Source organism: Enhydra lutris, unplaced genomic scaffold (assembly GCF_002288905.1).
Source record: "Enhydra lutris kenyoni isolate GAN:26980312 unplaced genomic scaffold, ASM228890v2 scaffoldscaffold15, whole genome shotgun sequence".
Classification (NCBI taxonomy): Eukaryota; Metazoa; Chordata; class Mammalia; order Carnivora; family Mustelidae; genus Enhydra; species Enhydra lutris.
This window is the reverse complement of record NW_019154099.1, coordinates 25742999-25756425: the sequence shown is the minus strand read 5'-3', so window position 1 is coordinate 25756425 and position 13427 is coordinate 25742999. Positions and strand designations below refer to the sequence as shown.

At 35.1% G+C, this 13427-nt stretch overlaps 1 pseudogene; it reads left to right on the top strand.

The window, feature by feature from the left end:
* The first annotated feature begins 304 nt into the window (after window positions 1-304).
* On the top strand, window positions 305-3336 carry LOC111146873 (annotated as a pseudogene).
* The last annotated feature ends 10091 nt before the right edge of the window (window positions 3337-13427 follow it).

Here is a 13427-nt window from a genome sequence, read left to right as displayed (position 1 = left end):
CAGCCATTGATGCTTGGTTGTTTTTTGAATAGTATCATAAACCAAAAACCATAGACACCAAGATCTTGAGGGGAAAAAAAAAATCTAAATACTAAGGATATTATTGAGACCGATGTTATTATTATTTTTTTTTTTTTGAGAAACAGGTACTTAACATTTGTTTGTGTAGAATATTTTATGTAATATATGTTATGTCAGATAGTGTGAAGGGTCTAAGACATTACCCGACTTGCAAGTAAACAAGTTAGTCTGTGGAATTTCATGTATATCCTGACAGAAGTACCAGATTGCAGAGACACAGGCCATGCATTACTCACACCAAAAACACCAGCTTGGGTGGAATCTTGGTGCCAGTTCTTTGAGCCCCAATTCTCAATGGAACACACAGTGTCACAGTCTGGAGGCTGATAAGTCTAAGATCAAGGTACCAGCAGATTTGTTGTCTGGTGAGTGCCCACTTCCTGGTTCGTAGACATCTATATTCTTGCTGTGTTTTCACATGATTGAAGTGGGGAGGGAGCTCTCTGAGGTGTCTTCATAGGGCACTAATCCCATTAATGAAGGCTCCACCCTCATGACCCAATCACCTCCAAAGGCTCCCCTTCCTAATACAATCACACTGGTGTTAGAATTTCAACAAATGAATTTTGGGGGGACACAAATAATCAGCCAATAGCCCACAGTGAGAATCAGGTATCATTTGGGTATGCAGTGGATTTATATCACAGGAGAGGTGCTCCAAAATTATAACACGAAGTATTGGACAGCTGGTATATCATCCCTTTAGCCCTATGGGAGAGAAAGACTTTATTTTAATCTAAAATGTCAAAGGGTGTTGTGATCTGAGGAGGGGAAGCTCTCTTGATTTGTTACACTGAAATCTAATCAGATGTCTCTCACGAGATGGTGTGCCTAAGTTTATTATGACTCTAGAATGTAAGCAAATCATCAGGAAGATGAGGGCAATTTTTACTATCCTGAAATGTGTCCAGGAGTGAAATGTTCTGTAATTTCTTTCCTAAGAAGACCTGAAATATAAAAGATAAAAGAAAAAGAAAAAGACAACCCAGAGAAATCCAGGAAGAACTACTGTCTGGCATTATGTTTATACTAGAATCAAGTAAGATTCTCATAGGCTCACAGGGTTTCTGAACATAACAATGGCTCCTAATTCTTTTCAAGGTTTCCTTGTGGTAAATCAAGACCCTGTCACTGAGACTATTCTTAGTGAAACTGTCTTGGAGCCTCAGGCTCTTAATGAAGTAGATGATAAAGAAGATGAAGGAACTGTTAACAGCCGGTTAGAAGAAAGCAAGAATGAATTGGTAACTATAAACTTTCAGTCAAATAGGAATGCAGACAAGTTTCTCTTCCAACTAAAGGAAGATAATTCTGAGTTAATTAATAAATTGTGGACTCAGCAGAAAATAGTGACACAGTCACAAATAACAACCCCTCCAGGAACTCCATCATCTGCCCCCTCCATCAAGGAAATAAAAAGCTGGCTCTCAATGCTACCAATAATGCCAGGAGAATCCACACCAAGCTTCAATCTGAAGAATGTACTGAGACTCTAGACTCAAGCTATGTTGTGGGACAAGTGTTTTTCACTTAATACACTTAATAAAAGTGTATTTTCACTTAAAGTGAAAAGAAAACTGGACTTGCATGCTTTTATCAAGCAGAAGATAATCACTTTAGCAGCTAGTACAACCTCCACAGACTTACCAAATAGCAATAAATCCAGGCTGGATGCCCTCAAACACATGCTACGTGAAGTGGAACACTAAATGGAAGGATGTGAATGGTGGACAGAATGTGAGGTCAAGGGACTACAGAGTAGTCAGTCTTACAGGTTTTACTCTCTCACCAGTGAGCTCTCTCTATTGTCTGGTTTGGTACCATAAAGAACGTGAGCTCCAGCAGCCTAAAGTAGAGATAAGGTAGCAACTGGAACAACTGTTAGGTGATCATCGAGAGCTCACTATGCACTTACAGCAGAAATTCTTCTTCTTAGAGAAGAAAATACTGCTACCCAGGCAAGAGTTTAGCAGTGCATGGTCATAACAGGTGAGCAACTTCTATCACTCACACATGCCATGAAGAACTGTCCTTTGATAAACAGCAACAAAAAAAAGTCAGGCATCACAAAGGGGATCCATGAGTAGGATATTTATAGATAAATCAGAGGCCCTGCTGTCAATGCTAATGTCTCTGTGCCACTGATGTTCAGAGTGGAAGAAGTGGTTGAGTTCCCAGAGGAAAACTTGTCTGTTGACTATCTCAGGTACCAACCTCCCCAGATAGTATGAATCTGGCCAATAATTTTCCAGCACAGATTTTTGGGCATGGCAGCTCAAATAACACCACGAAGACAGAAAATCAACTCAGAATTCTCCCCTCCCTTGTAAGATGTATTAAGGAGGACTGTTCAAACTCATCCTGCTTTACAAATTCCTCCATTATGGAAATTATTGAGAAGGAACAAAATTGAGAAAAGAAGACCTTACCTAATGGTGCAGACAATCAGAATTCAAACAAGTAGAGTGATGTCTTCATACTCAGTGGTGGATGGCCTCTCCCATGGGAGGAGATCTGGAGAATGAAGCCCAGTGTCCTTATGTTAACCCCTTGAAGCCCCTCTGCAGTTCTTATTCAAACACTCAGCAGGCCAGAACCCCCAGCTTCTTAGAAGAGCCCCCAGTACTGGGAGATGGGCAACAGCTTAGAACAAATGAGGCATCGATACAAAGAAATGACATCATGGCACGAATTGCTGTGTCAACAATGCGGAATTCACCTATCAAGGCACATTGGAAAAATAACACTGGGCCAGGAGAAGAGCAATGGGGATGGACTTCAGGAATTAAACAAACAAGAGGTAAGTCATGCAAGTGACATGACAGCTAATTTTGTAGCAACATGATCTCTAACACCAAGTAGCATGGAGGAATGGATTACAGCAATGAATCAGCAGAGTATGGATGCTCATGAAAAACTCTTGCAGAGCAGCAGACACTTGCTGGTTTGTATCCCTCCTCTCCACCAACATCACCCATTCTGTCACCTCTCAGAGCACAGAGTTTTCCTGAAAGAGGAAAGAGGACAAATGAAGTATCTATTATAAGAGCAGAATCCCGTGAAAGTTCAAAATGTAGTGCTATCTCTCTCACTACCGGGATAAATATAATAAGATCTTAAGGGGCTACTAGGAATTCTTGTTCTCCATTAAACACTACCTTAGGAAGTAGGTGATGCATACCTCTTCATACAAGAGCAAACATTGAGGAACAAAATTAAGAAGGCTGGTTTGTTCTTTCTACCCACTTGTCATGAATGAAGTTAGCTGTACAGAGTTTGTTCTCAGTAATATAACCTTGAGCTTCCACTCCCTTTTCTCTGTCCCTGCTTTCAAATTTTCATGTCTTTCTTTTAGATAAAACTTAGACAGATCTTATGACATAGTATTTATGGAGCAAGGTATTTTAATTCTGACCTTTTCAATTGGATTTCCAACAACTAACCAATCTATAATCTCTGGTAAATATAATATTGACTATAGGGGAAAATTATAAACTTAAAACTTTTCAGGAACATTTTTTGAGGCTCTAAGATTTCTTTATTTTTTATATTTTTTAATTTATCTATCTACCTACCAACCTATTTATTTTAAGTAGGCTCCTTGCCCAGCATAGAGCCCAATGCAGGGCTTGAACACATGACTCCAAGATCAAGACCTGAGTTAACACCAAGAGTTGGATACTTAAGTGAATGAGCTACCCAGGCACCTCTTCATTCATTTATTTTATCATTATTATTAAGCTCTAATGATAAAATAAACACAGTCACAATCCAGCTAAAAACAATGTATAAGCACACAAGTAGACAGAAAACTGCAACTATGAAAAGAGCTACCAATAGAATTTGACAGTTACAGAGATCAGAGAAGCTTCCCTGAGGCACTGATGTTGCTTAATGAAGAATGATTGTAATTTACCTAGAGGACCAAGGAAGGAAGGAAGGATACTCCAAGGAGAAAGAATGGCATGTGTGATGCCCCATGGAAGAAGCATAGCCTGTTCACAGCCCAGAGCAGAGGGATAAGGGCAGGTGGGATCCTGCTATAAGAAGGTGGTGGTATATAATAGGAACTTTGCATTTGTTTAGGGATAACTGGCTTTATTTACTGTAATAAATAAAAAGCCATGGAGGTGTTTGTAGGGGGGAAAGAGTATGGTAATTTAATATACATTTTCAAAAGATTACTATGGCTGATGCTTATCAAAACAGAAAAAGACCTGCCAATATAAATGTATCTTGCAGTATGAATTCAAGCAAAGTATAGCCCACAGTGAAGTAAAACACTAAGTGCAGACTTCTTATGTAACTAGTATTTCATGACTTATGATATCACATATATATTATGATAGGCAGAATTCTGAGATGCCTTAAGATGCCTAAATTCTACTGTGGGGCTCTATAGACTACTCTCCTTTTGAGGAAAGGAATAATTTGTGAATATGATGAGATAAGACTCTTCTGATTAGTTTACTAATCAGATGATTTAATCAAAAGGGAGATTACATAAGTAGGCCTGTACTAAACAAGTATGCCCTTTAAAGGGTCTTGTCCTTCTGAATTTAGGGAGGTCTTAAGGTAAGAGCAATGGATGAAGGCACATATTAAGGATCTGAGAGTGCCACCTGGGAGCTAGAACAGCCCAGATTTGACAGCCAGCAGGAAAGGGGGGGCGGGGACTGCAGCCAGACAAACACAAGGAACTGAATTCTTCTAATCACCTGAATGAGTTTGGAAGACTCAAATCCCAGATGCCAATCTCAATCCCACCCAATACATTAATTTCAGCCTTGTGAGATCTGAGAAGAGGATCCAGCTAATTTGCCCAAACACCTGACTCAGAAAAAAGTGTAGGATGGTATGCGGGTGTTGTTGAAAGCCCCTAAATTTTTGACAACCTGTTACATAGTGTTAGAAAACTCAGTGTGTGTTTGTGTGTGCATGTTCACTCTATAATCAATTAAAGCCTTTTTCTTGAATTGCTCTTGACAAACAATTATTGCTGTGCTATCGAATTCCTAACTTCATTGTTAAATTAGGACAAAGTTTTAGTCAAAGTTTTGACAAAGAACATTAGTCATCACTATACAAAAATACACTGGTATGATATAATTGCTTGAGTCATTAACATGAAGTTGAAGATACATTGCAATTAAATTAAAAAACAATTTTGAAGATGCTTTCTGACCACTTAGATTTGAAGAGGTTCAAATATGTAGTCTGAATTGGGGGTGGATGATGTTGTGTAGTCATAGGTAAAATTAATGCTTTCATCCCAACATTGTCCTCTCCAGATTAACCTCATGTCAGCACAGTGCATAACACCTCACCTGAATGGCTGCAGAGAGTGTTAAATATTTTCTAAGCTGAAAACTAAACGATTTGAAAATTCTAGATTCAATATACTGAAACAGAGAAATCATAGTGTTTGGTAGTTAAATGAGTCTGCATGGTCAACCATTTCATTACTAATTGTATTTCTTTTCTAAAGATTTTATTTATTTATTTGACAGAGACACAGCGAGAGAGGGAACACAAGCAGGGGGAGTGGGAAAGGGAGAAGCAGGCTTCCCAACAATCAGGAAGCCTGATGTGGGGCTCAATCCCAGGACTCTGGGATCATGACCTGAGCTGAAGGCAGATGCTTAATGACTGAGCCACCTAGGCACCCCACTTCTTTACTAGATGTCCATAGATTTTCCCCAAATGCTTAAATATTAAAATGAAGTTTCAACTACTGAATAATACATATAATATATACCCTATGTTTGTATAAAATAGCATAATTTTGATATTTAAATAAATGTCCATTTATTTTACCAGCATTACATAGAAGAGAAAAAACAGTGAATATATATCCATATATATCTATCTCCACACATACACATGCATATGTGTTTATATTATAATAATTAATGAAAACATTACTAAAAATAATTTCCCCAATAATTCTTATATATTTATACTCAGGACAATTCATGTTTGATAAACCTATATGTATGTATGTATACATACATATGTATAAACTTATATAAACTTGTATATATAATCCTATATATAAATGTGTGTATAGATATATATGTATATATATAAATACATAGTTATATATATATTTATATATATATATATAGAGAGAGAGATAGATACAGACCTATGTGTGAAATACTATCATATATATATATATATAACTTGAGTATATAAACCTGTATATATACATACACACATTCATGTTAGTTGACTGAATGAAAAAATACATTTTGATTATATAACTAAGTAACTATATATCTCTTTGTAATTAAAGATATTTAATAGAAAAATATTTACCTTATAAAATATAATTATATAATTAAAAGTATTCATAGAAAATCAGTATTATTTTTAGAAGGAAAATTTTTTATTCTTATTAAAATTAAACATTAAAATTTTAATGTTTTATGATAATTTTAATTTATTTTAATTTAATTTTAATGTTTTATGTTTTAATGTTAAAACATAAAAATTAACATTAAAATATTATTATTTTGGGGAGGGTATGTGCTATGGTGAGTGCTGTGAAGTGTGTGAACCTGGCAATTCACAGACCTGTACCCCTGGGGATAAAAATACATTATGTGTTTATTTAAAAAAAAATTTAAAAAAATATTATTATTATTTTCAGAGAAAAGAAAATATCCCTAGCTGAGTCTTTTCAGTTTTTATCAAAGGAAAAGTTTTCCTATGGATGAATAAAGCAGTAGCATTCTCTCCCTTTTGAGTGACACACTAGGCAAATATCAAACATTTTGTTAGTGCATTGCATAGACAGATATATTTCCCAAAGGTCTCAAAGTCTTGACAACTATATGTTTATGTAAATATATACATATATAACTGTCCTTTGATGAATTATAGCATAAAAACAATTCATGAAAGATATGAAGCAAGATGTGTGAAAATATTAGACTCTTCTGAAATTATAACTTCTAATTATAATTACCCAATATTTTAACATATTTCAAAAAGTTATCCAACTTTGTCAGTAGTTTAGTCACCAGTGACACTGTACTAACTGAAAGACATTAAATTAAAAATACGCAGCACAAAAACAAGGTTTCTAAAAGCTAGATGTTGATATATCTATATATAAATATTTCTCATTCTGAAAAATTACCTATCTACCATTTTGACATTGTGTGTTCAATATATAGATATTGTAAAAAGAAATTTAGTTACCTAAATTTTCAAATGAGGATGATATCGAGGTAAGAGAGTTAAAACCAAAACTTTTTCAGTGAATTACCTTAATGACATGACTGTACATTGGCTTGTATACTAAGATGCAGAAATGGATGTACAATTGGTGAAGATGTACATTATTACGTGTTGTGTGATAGAAAATATTGTATAACTCGCTTTTCTTGCTAGTATTTCGCCCATCGTATTTTGTAGAAATAATGCTTATGATGTGGTTTAAGTGTCCAATAAGACTAAGTGTGTCTTTCAACATATAGTTTCCTCTTATGTATGATATATAATTCATATTGAGCTTTCCTCAAAATAATCAAGTCTCCCAATATCAAAACCTTACTCATTTATTTTTCTTCAGAGAGAGAGAGAAAGAGAGAGAGCATTGAGCAGGGGTTGGGGAGCAGGGGCATGGAAAGGGGAAGAAGGAGAGAGAGAGAATCCCAAGCAGGCCCCACACCCAACATTGAGTCCAGTACAGGGCTGAATCCCACAATCGGAAGATCATGACCTGAGCCAGAATCAAGAGCCTGATGCTTAACTGACTAAGCTACCCACATGCCCCCAAACTTTACTCCTTTAAAAAAAAGAAATAATGCTTAAGTGATTCATGAAGGATTATGATATAACACTAAAGACAAATACATTGGTTGGTGCTGTTATTTTATTATATCAATTGTGCTAGTAATATTTTATAATTTAAAAACCCATTTTATTCCAAAATGTATAGAACATGAACCATAGAATAGATGTTTTATCATAAGATCTTATTAAAAAAAAAAAGACTCAAGTTAAATTAGCATCATCTATTTGTTCGGCCAGTAAAGATTCTAATATTCCCATTTCAGTAAGCAAAACAAAGCTTGAAAAGTAAATATGTTAACCAAGATCATATAGTTAGTAAGCAGCTAAATCTGTTTATATCCAAGACTTAATTTTTATAACCATCCTACTTATACAGCAGCCCACATAACCAAAGAACTTGGACTTTTGACTAGAAGGAAATTATTGATTAAAATATTTTTAATTAAAAAGTAAATTTCATTGACTTTGAAATCTTTGTATGAATGGTTGAAGTAAAATATGTACTTCTAGCTTATTATTACAATTTTAAATAAAAAATCAAGTGGAAAAAAAAGTAGGAAAAACGAAGCATTATTTAATTTGTCAATGTACAAATATTTTCACTAGAGTAAAGTGCCTGCAAAGTCGTTGACAGTATTAGGTCTTCTCTCAGACCAAAATAAAGACTTGAGTGACAAAAAAATACAGCCTTAATTTTTTAAGTGAATTGGATTTTCTGAGTATTTGATGTTTTGTTCCTATAGGATCAATGAATCGCCTGTTTTTCCTAGATGGTAACAGTTGAATTAGAAAGCGTGCTTCTCTTTTTCAGTCCATTATAAAGGCTAAAAGAGTAGCCAGTCAATGTCAATTTGTGTGTAACATTTCCAGTGAGGTTCCCAGGAATCAGAAAAAAGAACAGCATGGGATCTAGGGGCAGGACCTGCTCTTTAAATGGTGTTTCAGAAGAAAGAGTCATGTGCCTGTTACTAGCTCTTCTGAGATACCAAGCAGAGAAGTCTTTAACAAACTGAATTTTAAATGAAGGTTGATCTCTTTGTAGAAATAGAAACAGCATTTCTTGAAAAGGAAACAGTCAGGCAATTAATTCTGGATAACTAATTTGGTATAGAAAGGAAGAAAATCAGACTAACTTGTCAGTTTAAAAAGTAAGGATGACAGGAAAATAGTGAGGGAGATGCAAATCATTCCATCCATCTAAAATGTGGATTTGTCAGGATGAGAAAATATCACTATTGAATGTGTCTATATTAAGATTGAAATTTGACATTCTACACAAGGAAAAAAAAATATTAATAGTATTTTAAAAGTATCCTTTAGCCAATTTGATGAACTTATGTAAACTGAATTGTGCAAATAATTTAGCTTTCCAAAATATATTCACAGGAGCATATATTTCAACTGATTTTTACAGGTGTTGAAAGGTTTCTGTAGGATATTGAGTATAAACATTTAGACTAACAGGTTTTGTTTTTTATTTTTTAAGATTTATTTATTTGAGAGAGAAAGCAAGAGGAAAAAACGTGAGCAACGGGAGTCACAGAGGAAGAGGGAGAAAGAATCTTAAGCAGACTCCTCACTGAGCTCAGAGCCCATTGTTGCTCGATCCCAGGACCCTGAGATCATGACCAGAGCTGAAATAAAGAGTCAGCCACTTAACTGACTGAGCCACCTAGGCACCCCTAGATTAAGTTTCATTTGATGAAAATATTCTGCGGTCTTTAATATCCTAATATGTACGATAAATCTCTAAGATTAGGATAGAGTATTCAGTAGTTCCTCAGTAATTTTCCTTTTTTATCATTCATTCATTCAGCAAAACTGTTTTTCAAGTCTCCCAGACACTGTTCTAGGCACTAGGAAATAGCAAGGAATAAAACAGATAAAACTTCCTACCTTCAGTGATTTTGCATTCTAATTGAGCATCTTATGGGTATAATGTTCTCTGTAGTAGTCTGTTAAAAATGCTGACAAAATATATACATATTGTTTCAGAATTTAATAGGGTAACAGGTAACACTTGTCTGATGTAGAGCAATGTGCTTCTGGATATTTTGTTAGCAGAGAACTTGAGACTTTATTTGATGCCACTCTGAGAATACTTATTCAAGGAACGAGCCATTCAACATATACAATTGATAAAATTAGAAGATAAAAGGCCAATAATCATAAATACCACTTGAGAAGTCAGACAAGCAAGTTAAACAGTGAACTAGAAAATCATACAATCTCATATTGGGGGCTATCATGGTAAATTAAAAGAAGTGATACACGGAAAGTTCTAAAATTTTAAGGCACAGGTGGCAAGATTCAGACTATTTTCTAAAAGAATACAGTTTAATGCAAAGTGATGTTCTCTGTAGTACAGCCACAGACTACCACACAGCTCTTCCTCTCCTAAGAATTCCAGTAGTTGGCATTGTTAGTTGAAAAAAAAATCATTTATTAAAAGTGGAACCATTATTCTGTAGTATCATTCAGATTAACGGTAGAGCCAAGCTCATAGAGTGATACACTCTGGAAGCAACAAGGGTGCCCATCAAATATGATGACTGCCTTTATATGAGGCTGTCTACATTGGATTATCAGTGTCAGTGCCCTTATGCTATCAAATGGAATCTGATCCGAAAATACAAACCCACATGAAATATAACAGATACATTTTTTTTTTTTAAATAACTGCTGGATGTGGCTCATGTTCTGTATTTACAAAAAAAAAAAAAAAAAAAAATTAAGCTCCACTGTAGATGTGAAGCTCAGTGCAGAGCTTGAACTCATAACCCTGATATCAAAACCTGGACTGAGATCAAGGTTCAGATGTTTAACCATTTGAGCCATCCAGGCACCATTCATGTTCTATACTAAAATGAGAAAAGAACCATCCAAAGTGGGTCTCCATATATTTCGGTCACTTGAAATCTCAACCACAATAATATATTTATCAAGGCTCACAATGGCTTATAATTATTACTTAATTATTATTCAATTATCATCAGTTGCCACTTGTTGAGTTCTCACATATTCCAGCACTTTGCGTATCATCTCATTTAGCCCTTACAACAACCTGGAAAATTAATTACTATTATCCTCATGTTGCAGAAGAGGACACAGAGACATATCAAAGTTAAATAACAGATGAAGTTCACACAGCGGCCCTGATTTTTACTATCTCATCTGTGAGAGGCCAAAGACGGCACTGGCTCCACTATTCTCCCACTTTTAATTCAGGTCTGAGCTCTTTTTTAAGACATTGATAACCAGAGGATCCAAAACACATCAGAGCAGTGCTCAGCACATAGGGATTACTCAATAAATATTTGTGGATAAAATCAGAGATAGTATATAATTAGAACAGTCTTCACTCTCACTTATAACTGAAAAAATCCCATACTAGGAATAAATTCCATACTAGGATTGAACATAAAGTTGATCGTTAACTTTGATCACTATCTAGCAATAGGAAATGGATGTTTTTTTCATTCCCAACCAACAGTATGTTTAAAATGTGCATTCTATCTTGAGACATCGCTTTTCAAACATATTTTCCCCAATCTACTCCTCGAAAACTTATTTGAATACACAAATTGACTCTTGGATATGCAAATGTACATCACAGTTTAAATTTAATTTAATTTGATTCCATATAAAATAAAACCAATGATTAAATTGGTCTTTTTATCATATATTTACTTTACTTTTGCTAACAGAATGCACTGCTTAAAGAGAGACACTTCTGGTGTTGGCAAATGTGTCCTGATTTGCATGCTTGGAAAAAATTGCAAACAACCCAGTTCTATTAGTCAATACTTATTGATCACAATCAGAGTTAGTTATTCAGGTATACTGATCATAAATTATAGCCATAACATTTATTTTATAATAATAAATTACAACTTTAATTAGAAACTCTCTTGTGATTTTTTCATTTGTAAGGATCTCTTTATTGTTATTTAGAGCTCTTCTATGTAATCAATACTCTATTAAGGTTTCAAGTTAATAGTCTGTATGAATCAAAAATTTAAAAACTGTCCTCAGTGAAAAAATCATTATCATTATTATCTTGTTGTTTAATATTTATTATGCACCACACTGAGCTTTGACATTATTTATATTGGTTTTAAAGGTCTCAGTAAAATACCTATAATAAAAATGAGAAAATTTTCTATTTGCTTGAGCTTGAAAGGCAATTATTTTTAAACTTGAGGTTCTCTGTATTCTGAATTTACTTAAAGTTTTATTTGAAGAAAGGGAGCCAAAAAAGTTGAGCTAAAAATTTCAGAGATTTCTAAAGTATGAAAAATTCTCTTATATATTTTTTTGCCTTTAACTTTGATATTATTCTAAATCACTTAGTAATCAAAATAATTAGCAACAGATACTGTCCTCCATTCTCCCAGACTAGATTCTATATTTTGGTTTCACATTTTAGAATAATATGTTGCAAAGGCAATTACATATTCACAAACCTCCATGTTCTCTGATATATTCCCAAACTCACACAAAAACCATACAATGGAAATTTTGTATAATTTTTAAATACAGATATTATTAAGATATAATTGTTCAAATAAGTATTACTTGAGGGTAAATTATGTGGCAGTTACCATGTTATCCTCTAAGGGATGTACAAAATGAGACTACCTTTGAATTAAGCCGAGAAAGTGAAACACTTGCATAGAAAACATAATAAATGAGACTAGACAGTAAACAAATGTAGGAACTTTGAGGTAAAAGGAGCTCTTATTGACAGTTAGGGACTAAGGGAACAAGCCCCAAGTGAAAAACATGCACTTGGGCTGGGACGCCTAGGTGGCTCAGGTCATGTTCCCAGGGCTCTGGGATCCAGTTCCGCATTGGGCTCTCTGCTCTCTGGGAAAGCCTGCTTCTCCCTCTCCCACTCTTCCTGCTTGTGTTCCCTCTTTTGCTGTGCCTCTCTCTGACAAATAAATAAATAAAATGTTTAAAAAAAAAAAAAAACAACATGCACTTGGGGCACTTTCTGTTGGCTGTTATTGTTATGCTGATTCTCTGACAGAGAAAACCAAGGATTCAGCCCAATATATATAAGCCGGGCTTAAAACAAACTCCACAAACCTGATGACCCTGGCTCCAAGGCACTAGTGAGTTCCCTGAGTTGCCTGCCAATATTACTCATTCAGGAGGAGGACCTTCTGACCAGGCAGGAGGTGGCTTGTCCAACCAATTAGGAGGAGACATGTTTTTTTTTCTTTCCTTATTAGCATATTGGGCCAGCTTCGGAACTTGAGCAAGAACTTTATACAAGCAGGGCCTTCCCCTTTGTTGCAGAGGTCCAACGAACTACTCTGTTAACGCTGCGTCTCCCTTCAGTTCCAGCTGTAGCTCCAACAAAGGCTTGCCTGTGCCTTTGACTTTGGGGTCCAAACTTATTTCTCTTCCTTCTATGGTTATTGTTGGGCCCAAGACTCCAAATCGGGTTCTTGGTTCTCTGACCTTCACGAACACATATAGTTGGTGAAGGTTGGAGAAGCTATTCTGGAATTCATTTGGATTAACTACAG